The sequence below is a fragment of the Nannobrachium achirus genome, assembly GCF_963921795.1.
Source record: "Nannobrachium achirus genome assembly, chromosome: 2".
In the NCBI taxonomy this organism is placed as follows: Eukaryota; Metazoa; Chordata; class Actinopteri; order Myctophiformes; family Myctophidae; genus Nannobrachium; species Nannobrachium achirus.
In genome coordinates, this window is record NC_137811.1 from 12,058,191 (window position 1) to 12,063,073 (window position 4,883).

A 4,883-nucleotide genomic window follows, 5' to 3' on the forward strand; every position below is an offset into this window, starting at 1 on the left:
TTTTCCCCTTGCTGCTTTTTGCTTTCCTACTTTTTCCTGGCTTGGCCACTTTATTGTTGCTTGCAGCTATATTATTATTATTATTATTACCATTATTATTACTACCCGTATTACCCTTATTATTATGTCACATTAGCTTCTTGGCTAATGTTCCCCTCAGAATCCTATCACACAGAGATTTGGAGGACCCCCTGTAGTAACTCTGAGGACCCCGTAGAGGTCCTGGACGCCCTGTTGAAGAACCCTTTGATAGACAGTCTGTCTGACAGACACACACACAATTTTTGCTCAGAATCAGAATAAATGTCATTGTCATATTACAGGTTTACAGGTGTAAAGAAGAGTGTTTTTTATTTGTTTGTTTTTCAGAAAGAGAAAAGATAAGAAGAGGGGAGGGGGGCAAGGGGAGAACAGGAAGAACAAAGAGTAAAATCAAACGGTAGAAAAAATACTGAAAAAATCAGAGCTATCTCCATATGCATCCAACCTGAACTCAAGCCCATAAGAATACATTCAGCATCCTTTAATTATTTACATCAGGGGTCATCAACTTTTTTTCAGGCCAAGGACCCCTTAGCTGAGAGAGAAATGAAGGAGGGACCCCCCTACTAAATATAAAATTGTGTCGCAGATTCAACATTTTCATAGATTTCACAGATAGATTCATGACTTGTTTGACAGCATTGTCATCAGTCTATGTTGGATTCATGTTAATGTGTATTTTCAGACATATAACCGTCTGAAGACAAAAATATCCGATCTACAAGCACACGATGCCTCGCGCTGCGAGGTGTTGAGAGCTTGCGGATCTGCTATTTTTCTCTCCTCAGAATAAGGATATATATACGGTATATAAGATACATGAGGATTCAAGTTGTTCTATCACACAAATATTTGGTGGCCCCTGTAGTAACTCTGATGACCCCCTAGGGGTTCCGGACGCCCTTGAAGACCCCTGACTTACAGTACAAAAAAAAAAGTACAATTTTCAATACTTTTACTTATACTCCAGTACATTTATCTGAAAAAAAAAAACCTTTGTAGATTTAGATTTTTATTACTGAACATGCATTAACCAATTAATGTCTCTCTTTAAATTTGGAATATTTAAAAATGTGGTGCAATGCATTGTGAGCTTGTAGATCTGCTATTTTCAAAATATGTTAATACGTTTTGAACTTCTGAAATGGGATATTCTGCACAATGGGTACTTTCTACTTTTTGTACTTTAAGCACGTTTTGATACCAATACTTTTGTCAACACTTTTTTTATTCAAGTGCATTTTACTTACTTTTACTTGTAGCATTCTACATTGCAGTGTTGATACTTATAAGCACAGTCATGAACAGATGGGTCACAACTTGAGTAAAAATGTTCTATTCATAAAAAAAGAAAGAAAAAAAACATGTATTTGAAAAGGATTTCCAATCCTCAAAAAAATCGAATTAGTTCAGAAACATACATATTTTTTAAACATTTTAAAACAAACAAACCCATCTCAGAAATCCCATGAAAGAAGATAAAGAATAATAATTAAAAGGTAGTGAAAATAGCCGATCTGCACGTTCACAACACAGCGCAAAGTGTTGCGTTGTGAGCTTGTAGATAAGCTATTTTTGGGTCTTGAGCTAAAAGCTTTGGGAACCACTGGCTTACATCACAGTGTGCAGACTGACATGTTTTTACAAGGCTGTAGTTTCTAACCTGAACCAGGAAGCAAACTACAAAACCAGCCTATAGAGTCTCATCTCCGTTTAAAGCTAAATGAATAAACATGCTAAGCAATAACAATTGGTGGTTTATATTAATGTGATCGTGGGTACAACGGTTTGACAGGAGTACAGGAGTACAGGACCTGAGAGAGAGATGAAGGAGGGACCCCCCTACTAAATACAAAATTGTGTCGCAGATTCAACATTTTCATAGATTTCACAGATAGATTCATGACTTGTTTGACAGCATTGTCATCAGTCTATGTTGGATTCATGTTAATGTGTATTTTCAGACATATAACCGTCTGAAGACAAAAATATCCGATCTACAAGCACACGATGCCTCGTGCTGCGAGGTGTTGAGAGCTTGTGGATCTGCTATTTTTCTCTCCTCAGAATAAGGATATATATACGGTATAAGATATATGAGGATTCAAGTTGTTCTATCACACAAATATTTGGTGGCCCCTGTAGTAACTCTGAGGACCCCCTAGGGGTTCCGGACGCCCTTGAAGACCCCTGACTTACAGTACAAAAAAAAATTATACTTTTTTTGTACTGTATACTTTACTTATACTCCAGTACATTTATCTGAAAAAAACCTTTGTAGATTTAGATTTTTATTACTGAACATGCATTAACCAATTAATGTCTCTCTTTAAATTTGGATTATTTGAAAATGAGGTGCAATGCATTGTGAGCTTGTAGATCTGCTATTTTCAAAATATGTTAATACGTTTTGAACTTCTGAAATGGGATATTCTGCACAATGGGTACTTTCTACTTTTTGTACTTTAAGCACGTTTTGATACCAATACTTTTGTCCACACTTTTTTTATTCAAGTGCATTTTACTTACTTTTACTTGTAGCAGAGCATTTCTACATTGCAGTGTTGATACTTACTAGAAGCTCGGCCGCCCGAGCGTCTAGTCGGCGCCCTGGCCAACTCGGGAACAATGTATATAGGGGATGAATGCCCCGCCCTTTAATGCAAACCCCATTATACCTGTTGTCATAGGATCTGTTTTGACCATCTGTTTGCGTGTGTCCATTTATGCCCATATATGGGGATATCTATCTGTCTACGTCCATTTTATGTCCATATATGGAGATCTTTGTAGGACCCGTTTTGACCATCTGTTTGCCTGTGTCCATTTATGCCCATACATGGAGTTATCTGTCTGTCTGCATCCATTTTATGCCCATATATGGAGATCTCTGTAGGACTTGTATTGACCATCTGTTTGCCTGTGTCCATTTATGCTCATATATGGAGATATCTGTATCTGTCTGTCTGCATCCATTTCATGCCCATATATGGAGATCTCTGTATCTGTTTGTCTGTGTCCCTTTATGCCCATTATGGAGATCTCTGTATCTGTCTGTGCCTCCGACTGTGTTGCAGACACAGTGCTGGTTCCCCCTTTAATGCAAACCCCATTATACCTGTTGTCATAGGACCCGTTTTGACCATCTGTTTGCCTGTGTCCATTTATGCCCATATATGGAGATATCTGTATCTGTCTTTTTCAGCTCTGCATTAGTAGATTCCGAACGTTTTGCGGCGGTTTCGGAAAACCGTGAGTCGGGTCGGGTCGAGGCCCGGCACTGCACTCCGCGCGGCGGCGGGGAACGCGTGTGCCGAATCTGAAGCCGGTGGGACGAACGGTTCTCGAGATACGCGGATTACAAACAGACAGACACGCAGACAGACAGAGATTTGTCGCATTTATAGATAGATTAAGCACAGTCATGACCAGATGGGTCACAACTTGAGTAAAAATGTTCTATTCATAAAAAAAAGAAAGAAAAAAAAACACGTATTTCAAAAGGATTTCCAATCCTCAAAAAATCGAATTCGTTCAGAAACATACGTATTTTTTAAACATTTTAAAACAAACAAACCCATCTAAGAAATCCCATGAAAGAAGATAAAGAAAAATAATTAAAAGGTAGTGAAAATAGCCGATCTGCACGCTCACAACACAGCGCAAAGTGTTGCGTTGTGAGCTTGTAGATAAGCTATTTTTGGGTCTTGAGCTAAAAGCTTTGGGAACCACTGGCTTACATCACAGTGTGCATACTGACCTGTTTTTACCAGGCTGTATAGTTTTTAACCTGAACCAGGAAGCAAACTATACAAAACCAGCCTATAGAGTCTCATCCCTGTTTAAAGCTGAATGAATATGTATGCTAAGCAATAACAGTTGGTGGTTTATATTAATGTGATCGTGGGTACAACGGTTTGTACTGGAGTTCAGAGAAACATCACTTCTCACAGATATTGTACCTTGTATTTGAACATAATCTATTAAACAATTCTCCACTCCTGGAGAAGGAGCCTGCACAGTTCCAGTCTTCATCATTATCAGGATATCCACTGGCCCAGTACCTGCAGAGTAAACAACATCATATGTGTCCCAATCTCACTGAGAGCCAGTCATTGCAATTTTTTCATTTTCATTTTTTCATTTCATTTGAAAGCTGGGGATCATAGCTACAAAATGATATATTGGTTGTGGAGATTGACCCAACAGTTTTGAAGATATGGCTTATAGAATGATGCCATGCTGAAATAGGACTTTTGAGATATTCAAGTTTTAAATAAATTTCTAACCTGCAATGACCTGACTCCACCACATGGGGAGCAATCTTCAATTCAATCTTCAATTCAAAGAAGCTTTATTGGCATGAGAACACAAACGTTTACACAGTGGTGGAAAAAGTACCAACATTTTATAATTAAGTAAAAGTATCAATTCTGCAATGTAGAATCACTCTGTTACAAGTAAAAGTCCAGAATTAAAAATGTACTTGAGTAAAAGTACAAAAGTATTGGTATCCAAATGTACTTAAAGTACCAAAAGTAAAAGTAAAATGCGTTGTGAGCTTGTAGATCGGCTATTTTCAAATAGCCTTGGTATAACATAGGGCTAAAGTGGTTTATGTATGTTTTAAACTTTAGTTATTGCTTTGTAGATTAGCATTATTGGGCTAAATGTAAAGACTCTACGCTGCGCCAACCGTGAATTCAACACAATCTGCTGTTGAGCAGTTTAACCAATTTGCTACGTACGTCTACACAAACGGTCAGATTACAAAGATAAATTGCTTAGTGAAGGCTCACGGATGTCACCATAGGGTACGCTCCAGCAGAATGTCCCATAAT